This window comes from Rhipicephalus microplus, chromosome 3 (genome assembly GCF_043290135.1).
Source record: "Rhipicephalus microplus isolate Deutch F79 chromosome 3, USDA_Rmic, whole genome shotgun sequence".
Taxonomy (NCBI): Eukaryota; Metazoa; Arthropoda; class Arachnida; order Ixodida; family Ixodidae; genus Rhipicephalus; species Rhipicephalus microplus.
Window position 1 is genome coordinate 76,440,471 of NC_134702.1, and position 25,436 is coordinate 76,465,906.

General features: G+C 47.6%; 2 long non-coding RNA genes across 2 annotated transcripts; one reads left to right on the forward strand and one right to left on the reverse strand.

The window, feature by feature from the left end:
* Positions 1–20,900: 20,900 nt before the first annotated feature.
* LOC142803239 (uncharacterized) lies at positions 20,901–23,649 on the forward strand. Its single transcript, XR_012894021.1, has 2 exons — positions 20,901–21,573; positions 23,028–23,649. It is a non-coding gene; the product is annotated as an uncharacterized LOC142803239 (long non-coding RNA).
* Positions 23,013–24,188, reverse strand: LOC142803240 (uncharacterized). Its single transcript, XR_012894022.1, has 3 exons — positions 24,101–24,188; positions 23,582–23,736; positions 23,013–23,144 (listed from the first exon to the last, which is right to left on the reverse strand). It is a non-coding gene; the product is annotated as an uncharacterized LOC142803240 (long non-coding RNA).
* Between the last annotated feature and the right edge of the window lie 1,248 nt (positions 24,189–25,436).

Genomic DNA, 25,436 nt, shown 5'->3' on the forward strand with positions numbered 1-25,436 from the left:
ATATGCAAAGCGCGAATCAGAAATATTGATATGTAACACTAAAATTAGCACAAAGATACGAGATTGAGGTAAATGATGCCATACGTGACTTCCATGTCATGATTATCATGTTTGGATCTGTCGTTTACCTTCGTCATCTATTCACATCATGTGATACCAAACTTGGTATATGCGGAGCTAGCAAGACGACCGAGGTGCCGACCAGTGCGGACGCGCGAAGATCGGCTCCTGCTTTCAAGAATGCTTTCCTATGGTATTCACGAATTTGTCGCCGAGTTTTCAGTCCCATCGTGTGGCTAAGTTCTCAAGAAATCAGCAGATACCACCTTTGTGCCGGTGAGTGGACTTTTAAACCGTTTTTTGGGACATTTTTACACGGCAACGCCACCGGGGGATTTAGGCCTAACCAAGGAGGCGATTGTCGCCGATGCGCCGGCCTGGCGCCAACGCGACTCAACGCTCTGCGCGTTCCAGTATCTGCAACTGAGAATGGAATACCAAGTAGATGGAGAGGACATCTCTCCAGAGGATTGCACGGAAGAAATGGGTTGGAAGGAAGCCGAAACGAGACGCTCAAGGAATAAGCAAGCCCCGGTTAGCGTTCCTGCTGCCAAGGGTTCGACTGAGGCCGGCGTTGCGGGAGACGCTCGAGCCAGTCGTAGTAGGTATGACACCAAGCATACAATCGGGCGCGCTGGACGCATGCCGCCACTACCTAAGGACTTCAGCAAAGTTGTGCTACGACCACGTGGAGGATTAAATATCTCGAGAATTGGCACTGGAGCCGTGGCAGACGCGATAGTACTGGCGGCCGGCGTCAAAGAGGAAGAGGCCATGCAGGACATCATTTGTTCCAACTTGCAGCAGAACATTATGGTGGCAAGCACTCCGGACCAAGACAGAGCTTCAAGATACCTCAAGGTCAAGCAAATTGACATTGGAGGCAAAGTGTTCGAGGTTAGCGCGTACGCCGCGGCACCCCACGACACTTGTAAAGGAGTGATTCGCGGGATCCCCGTAAGCGATACTCAGGACATTTTGACCCGAAAGATTGTGAACGCGAACAACCCGCTCGCGCTGCAGGCCAAGAGAATCATGGACACCGGGACAATGATCATAGCGTTCGAAGGACACAAGGTGCCCAGATTCGTGAGATATGGACCTTCACTTTTGCAGTGCTCCCTTTACCGCAAGAACATCGATATTTGTTACGTCTGTGGAAAGCTGGGACATCGGTCTGACGTCTGTCCGAACACAGCTGAAACAATCTGCAGAGGCTGCGAGATCAAGAACCCAGATGCAGGCTGTGCGACGGTCACCATCCCACGGCAGACAAGGAGTGCAAGAACAGGTTCTTAGTGCCATACGTCGTCAGACGCAGACGTTGGGAAAGATCGCGAGCAGCCGCAGAAGCCCGGGACGCATCAATCACATCGAGTCCAGACATCAATGACAAGCAGCTTATTCCAGCCTACGGGACCCACAGCATCCAGACTACACAAGAACAGGAAAGGCGGCCCCACTCCAGGGGGAGGTCGCGTTCCAGAAGAGGTTCTAGACCCAAGGCCCGCTCCCAATCACGGGGGCGCTCGAGTTCTCAAGGTCACCATCAGGGTCGGGATCAGCCTGGGCGGCACCCGAATGGCCAGCTGCCTGGCGTTCAGTTCGAAATCACGGCTTCACACCCGGGGACGACGCCTGCAGTTACTTCGAAAGGCAGCTGGGCTGAGCGAGTGTGCAACGGCGGAACAGAGGTGATGACAGGTAAGCTGCCAGAGCATGATAGAATTGCACAGCTAGAGCAAGAAAACGCTAGACTTACAAAATCGAATGAGAGGCTATCAGCTGAGTTAAAGGAAATAAAAATTCTTCTCACTAAGCTAACCAGCGCGCAATCTTCACAGCCAATGCCTCAGTCAGTTGAAGTCCCTGTGGCTGAAAACGTGGAGGACTCGAGAACCGCGAAAAAGAGGGCAGTCATGGCAGAACACGTGGAAGCCAACCAAACGACCATGTCAGATATGAAAGAGGTGTTTGACACGCTCAGCAAAGTAGTAGCCAATCTTAGCGAGCAGATGGGTAGGCTACAATCAAGCGTGGCCGCACTAGAAGCGCATATGACTTTGCGCATTACAAAGGTCGAAGCATATCTGCACAACACAGCAAGGTCTCCTCATGCACCAAGCTCACCCCTTCGGCCACCAATACTAGTGGTACAAAACCTGTCGACAGGTGCAGCATCAGGCTCTGGCCGCCCATGTAATCACCATGATGGCAGCGCTACGTGAAGCATTTCGTATCTGGCAATGGAACTGTAGAGGTTACCTTAAAAAGAAGGCAACCCTGCAGCAGTATATCAGGAGCAGCCAAGAAAAGCCTCATATTATATTATTACAAGAGACCCTTTCACCGCAAGCAACGTTGCCTGGATTCCGGCCTGTAATAGGGGATACTGAAGGGAGGGGAGTCTGCACCTTCGTATGCAACAAACCAACGCACGTAACCCACGACCTCAAGATAGAAGCAGGCCGGTTGGAACACGTCTTGGTAGAGATCGTGCCGGGTACCAGCAACCGTCAGAGCATTTTCATTCTTAATATATACAGCAGTCCAAAGGAACAAAAGCCAGGGTTCAAGACGGTTCTAAAGAAAGCTGTTAATATCGCCGGGGAATGTCCACTCGTCATAGCAGGTGATTTCAACGCCCCTCATCATACATGGGGTTACAAGTACAACACTGGGAAAGGAAATCGACTTTGGCAAAGTGCCAGTGAACTTGATCTCACCCTAATCACAGACCCCAGCCTACCAACAAGGCTTGGTACATCTTGCTGCAGGGATTCCACCCCGGACCTTACATTTGTAAGGAACATCAAGAAGGCCCAGTGGATGAACCGTGCTGTAGACCTAGGGAGTGACCACTGCATTCTTGCCACTACCTTCTCCGTAGAGCGTAAAAAGCAGAGAGAATTTCACTTCACAGACTGGGATAAGTTCATGAAGATAAGGATGGAAAGGGAACAAGATGGCCACAGACAAGGCTTGGAGCAATGGGTCAAACAGATTAAAGATGACATCAAATTCGTCTCCTCCACCATTACCACAGATTTTCCGGTTGAAAGAATGGATAGCCGGCTCGCTCATCTTCTTGAGGCAAAGCAAGCACTACTGAACCGTTGGAAGGGTCAGCGCCTGAACCGAAGACTGAGGAAGAAGATAGCTGAGGTAAACAGATCAGTCGAGGAACATTGTCGCGCACTATCAAGGCAGCAATGGGATGAAATCTGCAACTCCGTCGATGGTCAGATGCGCAATGGCAAGACATGGAATATGTTAAAGCATCTTCTCAACGAAAACACCACCAAAACAAATCAAAAGCATGTTATCGCTCGAATTTTGCATAAAGAGATAGGGCGCACTACAGAACAGCAAGTTGTCCAGCAGCTCGTGCATAAGTACCTCCCAATCAAAAGAGGATTGGCATCACCAAGTAGACAGTACCAGGGCAGGCCAAATCCAGGTCTTGAGGGCGACTTTAACATCGAGGAGATCAGAAGAGCCTTGCATGATCTCAACGGCAGGTCGGCCCCTGGCCCGGACGGTATATCAAACAAGGCCCTGCGTAACCTTGATGACGATTCAATTGAAACCCTGAGGGATATGATCAATTCAGCATGGAAAGAAGGCAGGGTGCCAGAGCAGTGGAAGCTGGCCGGCACGATCCTTATTCCTAAGCCAGGAAAGCCCCCTAACTTGGACAACATGAGGCCAATATCCTTGACATCATGTATCCAGCAAGGTCGCAGAACATGCCATACTGCACAGGATAAACAAGTACTTGGAAGATAACAACATATTGTCACGTGCGTCCCGCGAAAAAGACGAAGGCGACAGCGCATACGCGCATCTGCACGCTTTTATGCAGAATGCAACAACGACAAAGATGAGGAACTCTCTCTCACGCGGTTAACAAAAAGACCGACCCCCTGCTGTTTTCTCAGCGTCTTCTAGTACGACCTCTCTCTTGACGTCGGGACACTGGTGGAGGTGCTGGGGCCTGCAACCTGATGCAAGAAAGCGTTGTTCGGGACCGTACACCCAGTCCGGAGCCTCAACGTCTTGTTGCGACTCCAGTACACCGATTCAGCCGGCGCCTATTAGGCCTAAGCCCAGAACTCTTGACGGCATCTCCTGTTACCAACATGGCGGCCCCTTCAGCGTCTGCGAATCTTCCCCCGGCCCCGGCCCCGGCCCAAACGACTCACCCTTACCAGGTAACATTTGAGACTCCTCGTGTTCCCGAAGTCTTCCGTGGAGAACCGTATGAAGATGTCGAGGACTGGCTCGACCAGTTCGAGCGGACCGCTGTGGTGAATCGTTGGAGCGTGCAAGAAAAACTTGGCCGTGCCTACTTCGCAATGGAAAATAGCGCTCGCACATGGTACGAGAACAGGGAGCCTACTTTCTAAACCTGGGACGATTTCCGCCAAAAGCTTCTCGAGACGTTCCTGAGTGCGGACCGACGGGATCTCGCACAACAGATGATCGAAGCCCGCATGCAAAAGCCGAACGAAAGCGTGGCCATGTTCGCTGAGGATATGGTCCGCCTATTTCGCCGCGCTGACCCTGACATGCCCGAGGCAAGGAAAGTTCGTCATCTGATGCGGGGAGTTAAGGAACCGCTTTTCGCCGGCCTTGTACGAAATCCGCCAACAACAGTGGATGAATTCATCAAAGAGGCGACTGTCATTGAGCGGGCGCTCCGGCAACGATGCCGCCACTTTGACCGCCTGCCCGACCAAACGCCTGTTGGTGCCGCCGCTCAAAACGCTGCCGTTTCCGAAAACTCTTTACGGCAAATGATTCGACAAATCCTGCGGGAAGAGCTGCGGGCCCTCGGCCTTCCGTCTATCGATCCCCCAGTTGCTTCTGTTGCAGAAATCGTGCGCCAGGAACTACGGCAAGCCTTTCCATCACCGGCGCCACCACCCGAACCACGTCCACTGTCCTATGCTGCTGCCGTGCGCCGTCATCCGCCTGCCCCAGAAGAACCACCCTTTCAGCCGCGGCCCGTTACCTTGCCGTGGTGGCAGCGTGAACCTGTGCGGCGACCACCAGTACGTCGGACCGACTTGTGGCGCACTGCCGACCGTCGACCCCTTTGTTTCAACTGCGGCGAACCAGGCCACATCTCGCGCTACTGCCGTCATCGAGAAACCCGGTTTGGAAACTTTTCTCGGCCCGCTTCTTTTTACTCTGAAGACCCTCGTGACCATGGTGCTGATCACCTACCGACCAACCAAGCGTCTTCACTAAGTCGTCGCTGGCGGTCTCCCTCACCTGCACGAGGTCAGAATTCCCCGAATCGCCAAAGATACGCGGACGCCATCAGAAACCGCTCCCCAAGCCCGTGCCAGGGAAACTAACTGCCGCGACCTCCGGGGGCAAGGTTGCCAATTGCCGAGACGCCAAAAAGACCCCCTTGCCACTACACAAAGACGACGTGACGACGGTGATGACGAAGACGACAACAACCACGAGTACTACTGCCAATGAATTTGTACGTGCCGACCTCAGCGTTATTATAGACGGACACCACGTAACAGCACTGGTTGACACTGGTGCTGACTTCTCTATTATGCGACAAGAGCTCGCTGACCGCCTTAAGAAGGTTAAGACGCCGTGGAGTGGGCCGAGCATAAGGAGTGCTGGTGGGCAGCTAATGACGCCAACCGGTAAATGCACCGCTCGGCTCGTAATCGATGATTCGAACTTCGTCGCCACATTTGTCATTTTACCGGACTGTTGTAAAGAGTTAATTTTGGGTATGGATTTTCTGCGAGAGTACGGTGCTATCATCAACATCCCAGAACGTATCGTCACCTTTTCCTCCCATCCTTACGTCGACGCCACCACTGAAGAACAACTGCAACGTTTACGTGTAGCCGATGATGTGATGCTCCTGCCGAGATCTTGCTGCCTTGTGTCGGTGTTGTGTGAATGGCCGTGCCGTAAGGAAGTGATAGCGGAGCGAATAGACACGCTATTGCTTACGCAAGGTGTTTCCATAGCGAGAGGCATTCTGGCACTAATTGATGGGCGGGCAGAAGTCCTCATCACCAACTTCAGCAACGAGCGTCGTCACATCCAGAAGGGCACCGCGATTGCCTACTACGACGACGTGGACCAAGCCAGAGATTGCTTCGCTTTGCAACCGGACGAGGCGACCATCCCAGCCTCGACACCTTTGTCTGTCAACATTTGCTCAACCCTGTCAGCCTCGGAAAAACAGCGCCTACTAGAGCTGATACACCAGTTCAAAAATTGTTTTTCGTGCACGTCGAAAGTCAAGCAAACACCACTGACACGGCACCGAATCATCATTGAAGAAAATACGAGACCGATCCGTCAAAACCCATACCGTGTGGCTCCGAAAGAACGTGAGGAGATCCAAAAGCAAGTTCAGAAGATGCTCCAAGATGACGTAATACAGCCTTCCAAGAGTCCTTGGGCATCCCCCGTGGTATTGGTTAAAAAGAAAGACGGCAGCTTGCGTTTCTGTATAGATTACCGCAAGTTAAACCAAGTAACGAAGAAAGACGTCTACCCACTGCCACGTATAGATGACTCTCTTGATCGGCTGCGGCATGCACGCTATTTCTCATCGATGGACCTGCGAAGTGGCTATTGGCAAATAGAGGTCGACGAGAGAGACCGTGAGAAAACTGCTTTCGTGACGCCCGACGGTCTTTATGAATTTAAAGTGCTTCCATTCGGGTTATGCTCAGCGCCAGCCACTTTTCAGCGTTTAATGGACACTGTGCTATCAGGACTTAAGTGGCAGACATGCTTGGTTTATCTAGACGACGTTGTCGTCTTCTCAGCTACATTCGAGGAACACCTAAGTCGATTATTCGCAGTTCTACAAGCTATACGTTCGGCTGGCCTGACTGGCCAGAGAAGTGCCATTTCGGTTTCAGCGAACTTTGCTTCTGAGGCCACGTGGTCAGCCACGAAGGTGTTCGACCTGACCCAGGCAAAATCGACGCTGTCGCAAAGTTTCCCGTCCGCATGACAAAAGAGCAGTGAGACGCTTCTTATGCCTCTGCGCTTATTACCGACGATTCATCGCCAACTTTTCGTCTATTGCGGCGCCTCTGACGTGGCTCACACGAGAGGATGTCCCCTTTCTTTGGAGCGAAAAGGAACAAACAGCGTTCAACGAATTACGCCAACGCCTCCAAACACCTCCGGTTCTGGCACACTTTGACCAGGAAGCGCCAACAGCACTTCACACCGACGCAAGCAATGTAGGCCTGGGCGCCGTACTGATACAATGGCAAGATAACTCCGAGAAAGTGATAGCCTATGCCAGCAGAGCTCTCTCTCGCACGGAAGAGAACTACTCGACTACCGAGAAAGAGTGCCTCGCCGTGGTTTGGGCGGTTCTCAAATTTCGACCGTATCTGTACGGCCGCTCATTCAAGGTCGTCAGTGATCACCACTCGCTTTGCTGGCTCACTAACTTGAAAGACCCATCCGGCCGTTTAGCACGCTGGAGCCTTCGGCTTCAGGAGTTTGATATGACCATTATTTATAAATCAGGGAAGAAGCACACCGACGCAGACTGTCTCTCGCGGTCACCCGTTGAGCCTGCCGCTATTAATGACGAGTCTATGGACGCCGCATTCTTGGGAGTCATCAACGCGGCCACTATCTCACAAGAGCAGCGCCGTGACCCTGACCTGCTTTCGCTTATTGATTTCTTAGAAGGACGACGGGAAGACGTGCCGCGAATTTTTGCGAGAGGAGTGCCATCTTTTTGTTTAAGGAACGACGTCCTATACAAGAAAAACTTTTCTCCCACCGGCAGCCCATACTTGCTCGTCGTCCCTGCATCACTGCGAAAAGAAATTCTGGAAGCCTGCCATGATGAAGTCACCTCTGGTCATCTCGGTTACACTCGAACATTGTCCCGTCTGCAAAACAGTTACTACTGGCCTAACCTACCTGCTGCTGTAAAACATCACGTCCAAACATGTGCCGACTGTCAAAGACGCAAAGCACCACCCGGCAGGCCGGCAGGCTTATTACATTCCGTTCAAGTACCAGCAAAGCCATTCGCCCAAATCGGAATGGATTTCCTGGGCCCATTCCCAACTTCTACCACAGGAAACAGATGGATCATTGTCGCCACTGATTACTTGTCTCGCTACGCAGAAACTAAAGCCATGCCGAGGGCCACAGCAGCAGAAGCGGCTCATTTCTTCATAGAAAACGTCGTCCTTCGGCATGGTGCTCCAACAGTTCTCATCACGGATAGAGGAACTGCGTTCGTGGCAGAACTTTTGGAGTCGGTTCTCAGGCTCAGTGGTACAGCTCACCGGAGAACAACGGCGTACCACCCACAAACAAACGGACTAACAGAGCGGCTTAATAAGACCCTCGCAGACATGATCTGCATGTATGTCGACACAGAACACAAGAACTGGGACGAAATCTTGCCTTATGTGACCTTCGCCTATAATACTGCCCGGCAGGAAACTACCGGAATGACGCCGTTTAGTTTAATACACGGGCGCGAAGTCACTACAACGTTGGACGCTATGCTGCCGCACGAGTGTGACGACACTCACGCTGACGCCGAAGAATTTGGTCAGCGTGCCGAAGAAGCCCGACAGCTAGCCCGCGTGCGTATTTGTCACCAGCAACACAAAGATGCGAAACGGTACGACCTACGACATAAATTGGTAACCTACAAACCAGGCGACAAGGTATGGGTCTGGATCCCAATACGTCGACGCGGACTTTCAGAAAAGCTATTACGACGATACTTTGGCCCATATCGAGTCACCCGACGATTGAACGACATCAACTACGAAGTTATTCCTGACGGCAATTGCAGTTCCAGTCGCCGAAACTGCGCACCCGAAATCGTGCATGTCATCCGGATGAAACCCTACTTGTCCAGCTAACTCTCGTTTGTCCTGTGCGTGCCGGTGCATATGTGCGTTTTTATAAGTAGAGTGCCTTGGCTACGCATCGGGACGATGCCATTTTTGGAGGGAGGCAAATGTCACGTGCGTCCCGCGAAAAAGACGAAGGCGACAGCGCATACGCGCATCTGCACGCTTTTATGCAGAATGCAACAACGACAAAGATGAGGAACTCTCTCTCACGCGGTTAACAAAAAGACCGACCCGCTGCTGTTTTCTCAGCGTCTTCTAGTACGACCTCTCTCTTGACGTCGGGACAATATATACAAACAATATGGTTGTATTCAGGGCAGGGCTATCCACACAAGATGCATTGAAGCTTATCAAACACCAGGTCATTGACAATGAAACCAGAGACGTGAGAGCCATTCTGTGCCTAGATCTAGAAGAAGCGTTTGACAACATCCACCACTCATTCATACTCGAAGCAATTTCCAAGCTTGGTCTAGGGAAAGCCTTCTATGACTACGTATGGTCCTTTCTTACAGATCGGAAAGCCGTGATGAAGATTGCAGATATCGAGACCGCAGCAATCGAACTAGAAGCAAGGGGCACGCCACAAGGGGCAGTGATTTCACCAATGCTGTTCAACATTGCCATGAGTGGACAGTCAAATAAATTATCGAGCATTGAAGGATTGAAGCACAGCATCTACGCAGATGACATTACCATCTGGTGCACAGGTGGAAGCGAGGGGCAGATTGAGAGCGCTCTGCAAGAGGCGATTGACACCGTAGAAGACTACCTTTGCCCTTCCGGACTCAAGTGCTCCCCGAGTAAGTCAGAACTTTTGCTTTATCAGACTGCACGCCGGGGACCGAAGCCCAGGGGATGGAAGCCGTTAAACCAGATAGACATCCATCTCTGTACAAATCAAGGGGATGCCATCCAGAGGGTCGACTCCATCAAAGTCCTGGGAATGCTGATAGAGTCTACCGGCGCCAGCAGCAAATGTATAGCCAAGTTAACTCGGAAAACAGACAGTGCGGTGCACCTCATACGCAGAGTAGCCAACAAAAGAAATGGGATCAAGGAAGACAACCTCATCAGGTTGATGCATGCGTTTGTTCTAAGTCACTTCACATACGAGGCAGCAATGCACAACTGGTCAAGAGCAGAATCCGAGACACTGAATGTGCTCCTCAGGAAAGTTATCAAGACGGTCCTGGGCCTACCCATACATACCAGCACCGAGCGTCTGCTTGAGCTTGGCATACACAACACGCTCGAAGAAATAGCAGAAGCTCAAGAGAGAGCACAGTTTGCAAGGTTATCTACTACAAGGTCGGGGAGAATGATCCTGCAGGAGCTGGGTCAACACCCAATAGCAATCAGACGCAATTACAATGATATCCCTGACAACATCAGGGAGACTATCACGGTATCTCCTATACCGAGAAACATGCATCCAGAAGAGTAGCGAGGGCCAGGACTATACTTCATCAAGTCTCAAACGAGGAACGAGGGGTCGTATTTGTTGACGCGGCTTCCTACGCCAATGGGAAAGCGTTTGTGGCAGTGGTAGTCGATGGGGCTGGCCATGTCGTCAACTCAGCGACGGTCAGGACGAAAGACCCAATCATTGCGGAACAAGTGGCCATCGCCTTGGCACTCAAGATGGATAACATTGAAGTCGTCTACAGTGATTCCATGGCAGCACTACGGGCGTTTGCCAAGGGGACGGTCTGTGAACAAACGCTGAAAATACTGCAAGGCAAGAACATAACACATCATCTGCTGAGTTGGTTCCCAGCTCACCTTGGACAAATCAACGATTCCCCTCCCAATCTCAACGAAGCAGCACACGAGGCGGCGCGAGAACTCTCCAACCGCGCCTCCCCGGGGATGCGTTCTACCGGCGAAGGGGATAACCGGGAAATTCTTACAACATATAACGAGCTCACCAAACATTTCTACCTGTCTAGAAGGATTTTCCCTCCACCTCACAAAAATCTAACCCGGCCCCAAGCACTTACATTGAGGCTTTTGCAAACGCGGATGTACCCTACATTGAAAATGTTACACATCATGTACCCTGACCTATACCCAAGTAATCTTTGTCCACATTGTGGGAAAATAGCTTCATTATAACACATGCTCTGGCAGTGCACCAAATTCGCTCATATATCGAACATCACGTCTGCCAGATGGGAGGTGGCAATCCGCAGCTCATCCTTGGCAGATCAGCTCTGGGCTGTCCACCAAGCCCGCGAGGCGGCTGAGGAGCTTGGCATCTCAGTCCCCACGTGGGAGCTGCCCGCAACACAGTGATCTGTGTTTTGGAGGACCAAATAAAAGTTTGTCGAATCTAATCCAATAGCAAGACGACCGTGAGCACGCTATGAGCGTGGTATGTTGTCATGTTCTTACATGAAACCGTATCAGGATTATCATATTCCCACCAGTCATATATTTCGTCATCTATTGACGTGACGTGACACCGAATTCGGTATATGTGGAGTTAGTGAAACAGCCGTGAGCACATCATGAAGGGTCCAATATTCTCCAATGTAGCGTTGACGCGCGCACACGCTGGGCACGGTGACTCTACATTAGCAAAACGCGAGCACTCTATAGTCTGACGCCAGGCGCAACCAGCGTCCGTCCGCACGGCCCGACGGCAACCGGTGCGACATGCGACATGCTGCATTTCACGCCGGTCCGTTACCCAGACAAAACTGCATCGCGAAATGCGACATGCTGCCTTTCGCGCCGAAGCGTTACCAAGACAAAACTGCATCTCCCTCTTTTTGTGATTGAGGGACGCTGGGCGCGCTGAACGCGCATGCGTCAAAGCAACGCAGTGCGGCGCACACCAACGAGTATCTGGAAGGACCGGCGTCTGACATGTCAACGCCGGCATGACGCGACGAAATGAATGCCGGCGAGCACGCGCGCCACGTCACGTCGAAATGTATTGGCGCCTCGAGTGTGACATGTAGTCATGTTATCACATAACACACATCTCATGATTGTCACGTTGGCATCGGTCACATACCTTCGTCATCCATTGGCGTCTCATAATACCAAATTTGGCATATGTGAAGCTAGCGAAACGGCCGCGAGCGCACCATCAATGTGGCATGTAGTCATGTCGTTACATGACACGCATGTCGTGTGATTATCATGTTAGGATGTGTCAATTACCTATGTTGGTCGTTCGCGTCACGTAATACCGAGCTTGTACATGTGAAGCTAGCGAAACGGCCGGGAGTGCATCCTGAGCGTAGCATGTAGTCATATTACATGACATGCATCTCATGTCTATCATGTTTGCACCAGCAACATACCTTTGTCATCCATTCACGTCCCGTAATACCAAATTTGGTATAAGAAAAACTAGCAAAATGGCCGCCAGCTGATCATGAGTGGGGCATGTAGTCATGTTGTTACATGTCACGCATGTCATTAGTTTCATGTTAAGGTCTGTCGCTTGTGTTCGACATGCAATCACGCGATACCATAACAGTTTTGCAACATGCCATGTGAACGAAACCACCGCAGAGCTGCAGGAACATGAAACGTAAATCATGACATTCAAGATATACAATTCCTGATTTTCATCTTATGACTAGTCACGTATGTTCTTCATACCGTCATGTTATGCCATACCAAGTTAGGTATCGACACCTTTATCTGAACAGCAAGGAGAGCTAAGATAGATAGATAGATAGATAGATAGATAGATAGATAGATAGATAGATAGATAGATAGATAGATAGATAGATAGATAGATAGATAGATAGATAGATAGATAGATAGATAGATAGATAGATAGATAGATAGATAGATAGATAGATAGATAGATAGATAGATAGATAGATAGATAGATAGATAGATAGATAGATAGATAGATAGATAGATAGATAGTTGATAGATAGTTGATCTAAAATAAAAAGAGTTGGTGTTTTTTTTTTTTAACTAGCAGGGCGTTTCTGATAGGTTTGGTATCGGTAGCTTTAGAAATTTTCAAGATAGCAATGTTGGGCATGGTCTCTTTTTTTGTCTATATAGCAATATATGTACTTTCGTACTATTTTTCGTGTGTCCTCAGGGTAGTTTTTTTTCTGGCACTGCCTGAACAGGATCGAGTTCTAATCTTTTTTAGTCGAGTACAAGTATTCCAAGAAGATTAGGCTCCGGCTTCATTTAGTACTTTCTGATCTTTTTGTTACATGAAGCCACCCAATTCCAAAATTCTTCCCTTCTTGACACACAATCAACCTATTACATCGCAGTAACCTTTAAAATGATGTTTCACATGTATATATTTAGTGCTGACTGCTGTCACTCTCTTTATAAAGTAGCATCCATGAACGCTCACTGGGGCCTTTTCAATGTCCAATCAACATTTACCGCTTAGTCATTAATAGTTATCTGCACAACAAGTGGTGTCAATTCAAGTGTTTAATGATATTTTACAAAGTTCATCGCTAACTGACAGCCTCGGATTGAAATTGTAGAATTCTGAAGGGCAACATGGTTGTAGACGAAGAAACCTCTCTTCACACTGCAACATAACAGATTAGTTGAAGTAGCATCCATGAACGCTGACTGGGGCCTTTTCAATGTCCAATCAACATTTACCGCTTAGTCATTAACAATTATCTGCACAACAAGCGGCGTTGATTCAAGTGTTTAATGATACTTTACAAAGTTCATCGCTAACTGACAGCATCGGATTGAAATTGCAGAATTCCAAAGGGCAACATGGTTGTAGACGAAAAAACCTCTCTTTAAACTGCAACATAACAGATTAGAATTCTACGCGTGAATATTTTTGTTATTATGCTTTTACCATGCTTCACGCCAATTGATTAACGTATGACGCCTGAACAATCACGCTATAAAAAATTACCCTTGCCAAGTGCGCCACCCCTGGCTACGTCACCGTAACAGCTCGTTTCGCAGAAGTTTTCTGGCTGGCATTGGCCATGTTGGTAGTGAGCGAAAAATCAACGTTTTTTTTTTTGCGAGCGCAAACTTTAAAGCAGTCAAATAAAGAAATCGTTGAAAATCTTCTGTTTGACTTCGAATCGAACGTGCGTGGCAAGCAAGCGTTTAACCCCAGAAATACACCCGTCCTCGAAACTGTTTTAAACAAAGCATTATTGGAGTGTAACCGAGGTAATAGTGCGTGGAAGAAAATGTAAGATCACAAAACCACGAAGTTCGAGTGACAAATACTTCGTTCAAGAGCCTATACATTAGAGAAAGACTTTGAATAATATCGAGCAGTATAAAAAACAGCCTCAACAACGTGTGCAGGTGCGGAGTTGCCTTCACGATACGTAATGCATAGCTCGCCAACAAGCAAAACAATTAATTAGGTCGGAGACAACACTGTACTTGCACTAGACATTTCACGTACTTTGAAAGGACAATTGTAAGGCCTGTAGATGTTCCCACCCTTGCAGTGTGGTTTAGGTGTCTACCCATAAGAGGACCTACACTTGCAATTTTAGAGTTGATGCGACCAGGATCCCACCAAAGTTTATTCTAGTAACGTTGGGTCCCATTAGGTTATCGCATCCATCTCTTTAAGGCGAGGCTCAAGCGTTCTTCACGTTTTCAAAGACGATAGTGTATTGGGGTACTTCGGCGCAAAACTTTTGTTCTGTCTGTCCGCCGTAACGATACCCCAAACGACATAGAGCGATATCCCAAACGGCCAACCCCAACCTCAGCGCCCACCAATATCGCTCAAGTTTCAGTGTTCATTCTTGTGCGATTGTCAGTTAAAAAGCAATTGCGCACAACTGGGGCACCATAACAACACTTCAATATTTTGTATATGTGGCTTTATACTAGAGAAGGCACACATAAGTAATTCTAAGGACCGTAGCGTTTATCACGCTGCGCTGACAGCGCAACGCGATGCTCAAAAAGGCAAGTGTTTTCAACGTTTTGCTAAGACGACACGGTGGAGGCACCTGACCGTCGCTTTTCGTTCTACACCTTGTCGCCTCCGATACAGGAGTGCATCTTTCTCCGTGGGCGCGCACGCCTTTCTTCGTTTTCGAAGATAGCTGCCGGATAGCGCTCGTGTCTAACGTGCCTCGATGCGCTCGTTCGCCTTTTCCGCGCGGATCGAGAATCTGAAACGCAGCGCTGCTAGAATACAATTCACCGATTTTCTCACGCAGAATATCAAATAAACGTTTTTTTTTTCACTCTTTACACACGCAAGACTACCGTCCATTGACAGTATCTTTAGTGAAACATGCAGATACGAGGCCATTTTTTTTCTTTCTTTCTCTGTGTTTGTTGTATGTCTTCTTTATATCTGTCTCCTTAAAATCCTGTCTCTCTTTTTATTTCTACCTTTTTTCACTCCTTCTGTTCTTCATTCTTCTTGCTCTCTATCTCTCGCCGCTTCATTCTTTCTGTAGTTCCTTTCCTTGTTTATATTTATTTCTCTCTTCTTTCTGTGTTGCACTTTGTTCTTTTTCTTTCTCTTTTTCGTGTCTGCTTCTATATCTTCCTGTCTCTTACTAATCATTTCGCTTTGCTTCCATTTTTTATGCCCTTACTTCCTTTATAAATCTGTACTTTCTTTTCTCTCTTTATCGTCTTCCTGCTCTCTAGTAAAACTTCTTGTTGGGCTAGTTGGTGCATGTTACAAAGAAATAGGCGACGCAATGAAATCACCGTGGAAAAATAAGTTGAAGAAAGGACGCTCTTTTCTTTGGCTTAATCTTCCCCAGTGGCTTCCATCGCCTACTTTTCTTGTAAGATTTTTGCCATCTCTTTTTATTTCCCTACCTTTGATTTCTCTTTATTCCCCGTGTTTCACATGCTACGCTTCGCCGAGAAGACGTACTAATTTATCCCGGGCACCTGCTGCACTTGGTAGTACCTCACCCGATTTTCGGGTCGCATATTAACCTGTGGAGCATTGCATGACCAAGTTAAAATCACGAATAGCTTAAAGCTTCATTGTTAGAACTGCATACCAAAAATTAATTTGCCGCAAACAGGTTCTGTGGGGCAATAAAAAATATAGTAAAGTTACAAGCTCAAATGTATGATAGAAGTTTGTTGTAGCACACAAGCTAGTTTCATCTCTCAAAGATCGCATCGAAAAGGAGGTGGGTGCCTGTAAACTTGTCTTGGGATGTATTGTTCTCGCTGTGCAATGGCGTGGCAAGGACAATTACCCCATTATTGTTTCTCCCCAATATACTTTTATGTGTGATTCTATGGGCAAAAGTGAAGAAACTTAACAGCGGCAGTGTTCGAGCTGGTCGGTACTCCCCGCTGAATCACACAACCACCGTCAATACTAGTTCAAGTTTGTTGCGATTCCTCTCCTGATAATTCTTACAACTACTATTGGTATATTTAAAGACACTCAGATGCTTCTGAACCATATATAAAAACAACATCACAGAGCGCAAGGCGTTTCAGTGAATACTGTGTCTGGCTATAATAAAACTCGGGGTTCAACGTCTCCACGCGAAAGACCTATAGGCCCATCCCACTAAATTGCTGTTTTTAATAAAAATGTAATCCTTTTTCCAGAGACACAAGGTGCGTTTCGCATAACAGTATTCCTAACAATGGCAGGCAGAAACTCGTCATTGAAATTTTCTCTGGCCATTTGTATGAATACTTAATTACAATAACATTTCAAGTGAGATATTCATGAAGGGCGAATACGTGCTGACGCCTGAAAATGAAAATATTATGCGTAGAATTGTATCAGCAATATAAGAAGGCAAACTCAGAACACGATTCGTACCATTAATGGGTTGTTCTAGAACACAAGCCTGACGACGTAACAAGGCCTCAGCAAAATTATTCGCAAGGTTCGGAACTATCGGTTGCATAAAAGGGCATTTCATCACAAGATGAAATAACAAAAAATTTGTGCGTTTTAGTTTGGTTGAAAGAAACAAAAAATGCCCCCGGATCTGCACGTTAAACTGCAAATGTTGTCGGAAGACGATAGTCTTGCGTCTGAAGAGAGTGAACAAAACGTTTATTTGATGTTCTGCTCTAGAAAATTGTTTGTAGCCGTTTGAAGTATCGTTAAGGATGGACAAACAGAGAATTGTACAGACAGACAGACCAAATTTTTTTCGTTGAAGATCCCCCAAGAAAGACTATCGTCTTTAAAAAAAAACTTTTTTGCCTTACCCTGGAGAATAATGTGGCTTCTGCTTCGTCGGGCTGTGCTCTGCCAAAGTTCCTTGTTCCATTGCGCCAGCTGTCAAACTTTGAGGTAAAGCAAACTTTACGTCTGGAAGTCATTTTACAAGGCTGGTGATTTGAATGGCAGTAACCATGTGCAGACCACTAAACCATGACTTTCTGTTCAAGCTGTAGGCATTTCTTTGGCGCAAAACAAGCACAACGAGGTTTCTAGGACGCTATGTCAAGGTTTCACGTGGACTTCGTAATTGCCCTTAGGCTCCCTTTAACTAACGTTTGCGAATTTGAACCGTGATTATGAAGCCTATGCAGGCGATGTCCATTTTACGTAAGTGGGAAATGACCATCGTACAACAAATCAGTGCCAAAAACAGCCCAATATCATTCATTAACAAAAGCACCTCTTGAGAATTCGGAGTCATTTTTGAACAAAAAGCTCGAATGGGAAGCATCTGTAACAGTTCTGGGCCATACTATTTATATGACGTTACCATGTAAAGGAAAATTCAGTTGGGAGTCGGCGCTTTTTTTGTGCGTTTGCTTTTCATCATCGTGCTGTTGTCTACGTTGCTTAGATTGAGCCTGAATAACGAACTAACCCAGTCAGCTATTAAGCGATAAATCTATTCTTTCACACAATTTATTTTCTTTAGATTTACACTCACACTTCTCACAATTTCATGGTAATATTTCAAACTCTATGCACACAGGTGCGCACATTTTGATACTCTACCCACACCTACCTTTATTTTGAGGCAAATTGTCACTTGGTGATTGTTGAAGTTTTGCGCCAGACTCCCTGATCAAACATCAAACGTTAGCATTTAATTACTTCTTACTGAAACATTCTACGCATTTTAGGAGAAGTACTCAAGCAATTGAACACGTTATATTCACTAAAGTACCAGACGAGTCCCCTGGTCTAACTTTTATTTATAATGCATTGCAGCTTCCACAGTCTATGTGATGTCGCAGCATTGTTGAGGCACGCGCGCAATAGTCGTACTAGGTTATCACGGCCAAGGAATTTAGAGCAACATTTTTACAACACGAGAAAGAAAAATTCTGGTGGGGCAGTGAGTTCGGCGTCAAACTATACTTTCGCTGCGCGGCAGCCACAGGTTTACAGCAGTAAAATCTTTCTCAACCGAGAATAGCTAGTGTCACGTGTCACGTTTGTGTTTAAAAAAAAGGAGGTAACGATTTAGAGTACCATTTGTACTCTACTATGGGAGTCACCTTTTTGACATCCGCTTTGCTTCGTTGATGGGTCGTTGGTGGCCGTTGTGTGCACGTTATGAGCTGTATCAACGTTAGGGTGACATTTTCAGACAATGAATATTAACCAAGAATATCAGTTTCATCACAGGTCTTCAGCAATTGATGGTGTAGAAACAAAAATCAATGTCAACCAAAGAGGCTTCAGCCATAACTCTTTTGGACTGAATCTGGCATGGCTCAACAAAATGTTAGTTTAAAATACCGCAGCTGCTCCAAGTATCGTACGAGTTTTTGTGGTGTCATTGCTCTAGAAGAGAACATGGCATCATCACGAGGCGTCTCTTCGTTTCTGTCGAGACAGCATGGGTGTCAGCGCTTGCGAATGACGCCCTCATTCATGGGCCAAGTTCGCAGTCGTTCACCCAACACAGCTCCAGGCCCCTCTCTCTCACGAACGCTCATTTGTTAAGCGCGAATAGCCGGCACATTTTTAAAGTGTGAATACACTTTATAAGCGACCCCAAACCATCCACCGCCGTCGGCGGCGTCCGCAGTCTTCTCTCTACCTTTAAAAGAAAGAGGACTCGGCGGGCCGCAGCGCGACGCTCTACCGAATAAGCCACGGACGCGACGCTGATATCGGTGTCAGTAACGCGCTTTATACCCCCTCCCCCTTCGCTCGCTCCTCCGCTCTCCTCGCTCGCTGCAGCTGCGCGCGCACCCCTCTCTCTCGCGCGCCCGCCTTCTCTCTCAGTCTCCCGTCGAGAGTGGGTCGTGAGGGGGAGTAAAGTTAAAATCCGTTGGAATTCGCCAGTGAGTTAGCGTAAACTCCCCCGTGTGATCAAATTGCGATTCCCAGGAACCATTACACCATAAAGGCACCATAGTGTGATTAATAAATATAATAGTGCGAATTAATAAATACCCCTCATAGCATCACCCCGTGTATTCGCACTTAACCATGTTCACCCTCGGGGAAATGCTTGGGAGTTTTTTTTTCTTGCTTGAAGGGCCGTTTACTCCAGGTCTCATCTTATCGCATGCATCCGTCATGCGATGGAGATAACCGGCACCTTTCATCAATGCGTTCATCCCCAGCGTTTGCGTGCTTTTACTAGGCTATGGTATATGCGATGAACCGGGAAATCTTTGGCGCAATTATGTAAAAGTTCCAAATCCGGACAAAGGCGGTCTCTTCCATTGAGTCGCACGCGATTGGCCCATACAAGCTGTGACGAATGCTGTGACGTTATGAGTGACGTGGCTGGGGTGTCACGTGACTCTTTTTTTTTCAGTTTTCGGAGAAAGGCGAAGGAACGGTCGGAGAGACTGTCCGAAAGCAACCGGATGGATTGAAATGGCTGCAAGGTGGCCTGGATTGGATTGAAATGGAAAAAATGCGCGACGTTTCGGCACCGGGGCACTTAGACAACATGGCGTTTCCCACTGACACGGTACTTCGCCTTGCCTGTGCGGTAGCTTTAACCGAGCAGAGGTGACGACGCGAGGTAAAAGATGCATTTGAAGAGTTCATCGAAGAAGAGTTCCGGCGATGTTTTCGTCTGTCCAAACGAACAGTGCGTAGCTTGTGCGACGAACTTGACCCTATCATCGGATGCCAGCGAGCCAGTGGCCTTTCCACAGAGAGAAAGGTGTTGTGCGCGTTGCGATTTTTCGCCACCGGTAGCTTCCAGAAGAGCATTGGTCGCGAGAAACACATCGGCATGTCTCAGCCGGTGGTGAGCAACACCATCCACGAGGTGACGGAGGCGATCATTACCGTGGCTGCTAGAAAAAGGGTGGCGGACTTCCTACTGACAACAGCTGCTAAGGATGAGGCAAAGGTGGAGTTTGTGCTACGCGGTTGCATCCCAGGGGTGCTGGCGTGTGCCGATGGCACGTTGGTCACCATTCGCAAGCCAGAGGGATTCAGACTGGCCGACACGGCGAGCTTCATGTCCAGAAGGGGTCATTATGTCCTGAACGTCATGATCGTAAGTACTGTTAGGATCGTTTATTACTCGCCCTTCGGAGCAATTGTTCAGTTGTGACGCCAAAGCTGGAAAAAGTAATAATGCAACGAATGAAAAAGAACCTGCAGGGAATTGGGTGCGAGCTAGATGGTGGCTCGCAAGGCCTCGGTAATAATAAGTGGCGAGTGTTTTGTGCGTGAGCCAGTTGCCGTTTTTGCACTGGCATGCATACGCAATTGAATTGTGCATTTTAGAGGTAATCGGTAATATGGGCAGCAGACGTAGCAGAAGTATATACACGACAGGGAAGTATTTCCAACACGAAAGTGCTTACAATCACAATTGCACGAGCTGGCTTTGGTATTTACGAGTGTTCTTTCCCAAGAGCAACGCGTAGCTTTTCACTTATCGATCATTCAGTGGAAGTCGTAGCCATGTGTACAGCAGAAGTGGGGTCGTTGCCCCCACCCTCCCCCCTCCTCAGTGTGCTACACCCTGTGTTTTCTTCTAAGTGAAGCTCCTTGTACCAATGACTGTACTAGTACGTATTGTTTCCTGCATATGCGTAGAAAAAAGGGATTTATTCTGAGTATAAATGCAGTACTATTTTATATCGCTCCTCATCGCAGATGTGCAAAGCATGGCTGCGCATAATTGTCATAGACCCATGATTCCCAGATTCGTGCCACGACTCCTGGGTGTGGGAACACAACCCACTGCGTGCACGTCTAGCTGCACATCTGCATCCTGGCGAATATCTGCTTGGTAAGTATTAATGTGTACTATCTGGGCAGAGCACTCAGCTTTTATGCTTACATTGCAGGAGACGCAGGCTATCCCCTCAAGCCATGGCTCCTAATTCCAGTCCTTGGCAGTCAACCGTGCAACACTTCCGAAGGTCGATACAACAAGGAGCACGCATCCATGCACAATGTTGTGTAAAGGTGTATCGCCGTGTTGGAAAGCAAGTTCCGCTGCTTGCACCACTTTCGAACGATGTTCTACAACCCTGCTCGGGCAGCACAAATCATCTATGCTTGTTTTGCTCTCCACAACATTGCGTTGCATGCAGGCGACTGGACCTTGGACGAGTATGTCGTGGACATGCCACCAGCTGAGGATGACGATGGAGAGCCAAGGGGGAGCTATATGCTCACACCACGCAACGTGCTGCTCAGAGACGGCAGCAGCGCTGTCTTGGACCTTTTTTGAAGTACACAGGAACGGTGAGTTTTCATGTTTTCATATCCCACACATAATTTATTTACACTGATTCTAGTGCATCCAGACATGAAAGGGCTGTGTTTGCCACATTTGAATACACAAAGTACTTACTTGTGCTTCAATATGAAGCAAGGTGGCAATGTCAAAATGCTGCATTTTCTTTAAATGGCACATGAAATATGCAACAGAAACACCCTTTTCTATATTAGCGATCACAGTCACAACAGACTAGATTGGAGCAAGCATATATGAGCGGCACTGTGTGCTGAATGTTGCTATCACAAAATTGTGCGAACAATGCAGCAACGTCTCAAAATTCTTTTCACCAGAACGCATAAAAAACGAGATTCCATTAGTAACATGTTGTATGAACAGATGATACATAAGTCCATATCTTTTCATAGTGACTGACTACAAGCATTCAATTGTGCACGCCAGGCTTGACGAGCAATTGTGCTCGTCAAGTTGTGCTGTTTTTTTGCTCATTGTCCTAAACATTGTGTGAATGTTGAAATAACATTTAATTTGAATTCACGACTGCAGTCATGCTGCAATGCTAAAAAATACGCAAATCAAGACGGCAAACAACAGGCGAGTTGTTTTGATAACATACAGCATGAATAATTCGCTCAGCCATCTTGCGGCTCCCAAACCATACCACATTCGAAATTTATTCCCGCAAAGAGTCGTTTACAATGAAAACGAGATGAAATCAATCGCTGGCATGTTGCTGTGATGACCATTTTCCTTTGTGAAACTGTGCGAGATGACCACTTACTAGCTTAGCACTCCCAAACAATATTCAGAATGTAGTTGTTGCATCTTAGCCTCATTGTGCTGAAATGAAAATATCCCAGTGAACTGCAAAACAGTGTGATGCAAAAAGATATCACATTACTACACTATGTGGTAATGCTGAATAAAAATCACAGTGAGCTAGAAAACACAGTGGGACAATACAAATATCACAGAAAAATTAACAGAAAATGTCAACTATACATAGACTCGTGGTCTCCGTGTGAATGACTAGACACGTTTGAAATGTGGGTAAAAAACACTGCCACTAGAACAGCTCGAACATACATTGAGAAATGCATATATCGAACATAAAAAATGCTGCACTCCTTGTACAAAGTAAATGCTAACCTAAATCTAGTAATATGTAATCTAGTAATCTAGTAATATGCCAACTCCGTCGACGGTCGTGGTGACGTGTCATGAACAGCAACACGTAAACATATCAAAAACACTAAACCAATTATGAATGATAAAAAGTTGAAAACATGGCGAAAAACAAACTAAACTATGTATATGTCTCCCGAAGCATATAAAATTCAACATGAAAAGCAGCACCTAAACACATTAAAACCGACAAATCGTTAATGAATGATGACAAGAAAAAAACATTGAACACATGACGAAAAATTAAACTAAACTACGTATCCCTTTCTCGCAGAAAGCCCTCAGCCATGGCCAGTGCCCTCCTGCACCGCTGCCGCCTTCTCCTGTGCCGCTGCCACACGCCGTGCTGCAGAAGCGATGCGGGTGGTTGATTTTTCATCTCCCACAGCACCTGCGATGAATCATCATGATGTAAATGTTTAAGTGAGCTGCCGGTAAACCCTTAACCATCTCGTGGCTGGAAGCTGCTCCTGCTGCCAAGAATTGCAACGGGCACAACAATTTCCCCTCAGTTGAAGATCAACTGGCCTGATGGCATCCTTTGAAAGTGGGAAGCTTTGTGTACAAGCTATGCCCTCCTCGTGCGGACCTACAAACATTTGTTGAAACTGCTCTTTATTAATGTCCTCAAATGCATCTCTCACCATAAAAGAGCCCCAGGGCTAACCAACCTTTTGCCCGGCAGTTTATCATTGCAGATACCCGATACCATGCCCTCAATACAATGCATGGTTCTTGTTTACAGCCCAAGTTGGTTTCAGTCATCATAATAGAACATGGAGAATGCTTATGCCCCTTATGTAAAATGTAAACAAAGTGTCTACTCACCTTGAGCACCTTGTCGCCCTGCTCAAGGTTCCAGTCCTGCACTCAATAAAGCACTAAGTTCTCAGATGCTTGCGTGTTACTGTGTCACTGCCATCTTCAGCCGCTTCAGTGGCCTCCACATCCATTTCCACTGCAGCAGTGGGAACATTCGCCTGCTGGAAAGTGTAGTAAGCATGATCTTTCAGAAAGTGGGTATTCGTTACTCTGGCTATTTTGCAACTTTCAGTACTAAACATCTGCGGAAATGTTCTGCAGCTATTCAGTGGTCATTGATGTCATGTATTACCATTTTAGTGCATGCACTTGCCCGCAGTCATTGCGTGTTTTATGATAAATTAATACCCCTTGTACTGCAAGGGCTGCAAACTGAGATTTTAGTTAAACCTACCCACTTTTGAATACTTTCTCGTGCGCTTTATTCCCGTGTAACAAGGTTCTGCTAAAGGCACCCCTTCAGATATCAAACTCTGTCATGGTACCGCTCAGGAATCCGTGATACTGCGGTGGCAGAGTGCTTACCTGTTGATAGGTGAGACCAAAAACGCCACTGAAGCGTGTCATCCCAGTCAACTGTAGAACCCGGCCGCGGAAGCCAGGCAGCCAACCCCCTCCAGTGCCCCTGAAAATATACACTAATGTCACAGAACGAATTGCCCGTGCCATTCGACGGTCACTCCCGTTTGTGCGTCTCTGATGGCGGCGGTGTCACGGCGGGCCTCGTGCACCGGCCTGCGCCACCAAGCCTGCCATTCCTGCGCAGGCACTTCATGGTTGATCAGCGCGTCGCTGAGCTCTTGCCACAGCCGCCACCGGTCGGTGATGGTGACGCCGTGCCGCAGCTCGATGGCATTCGCCACGAGCTGGGGATGTTCGTCCATAAAGGCGAGCACCAGCGCGCGCTGAGCCTCGGATAACGCCGATGAGCCGCTGCTGCTCTTAACTACTGGTACAGTTGACCTCCGCCACGATTGCGCTCGACTGAGCCAACAACTTCGAAAGTTGCGCCGTTTAGGTTTGTATAGTGGGGGAGATATGAAAACATTAACTGCTTGAAACGGGGTTGTACTTAGCGCCACCACGTACCGTCCCGCTAAATTTAGCTTTCTTTCAAAACAATAACGAGAAAAATACGTTTATATTGTGCCGTATTCCTTAATAAACGTTTGAAAACTTGTGCCAACACAATTTGATAATGATCAATAGTAGTTAAACATTTTTCAACACGTTACAAACACTTTTTACTTTGCTATACGGTCCCCAAGTCCACGTCAAAATGATGACGCGAGGCTTCATTTCGCTCATTGGCTGTTCACTTCCCTTCGTCCTCGCGACCGGTGCGGACCGCCCATTTTTTGACGTCACCGACAGACCGCCTCCGTCCGGATTTGGAATTTGTATATAATTGCACCCCTTATTGATTTGGACTTTATGGTAAGCTCTACTACGACAAAAAAAGCCTGTCGCATGTGTCCTTATAGAAAACACCAGGCCTGCGCGGAAGGCGCCGCACAGTCACAGCGAAAGCTAGTAGAGCGCCCTTTCAGAGCCTTTTCTAAACACTCATTGAGCAACTGGTGCAAGCACACTTGCTTGATACCCACTACGGCATTATTAATGAAAACTTTTGGGTAGTAGGCCGGTATTCGCTATGTTATTTTTTGTCATTCTTTCGAGGAGCATAGTATCCGCTTAACACTTGCGAGGAATTTTGTGCTAATTGTTCATGCAGTGGCTGACGACGATGAGGATTTACGCCTGAAGTGATTATGCGCCACAGTTAATAGCTGAACAACAACAAGCTTTTGTAATAGGTGTCACCGTTGGACGGCCCACTCGATACGCTATTCGCATTGTG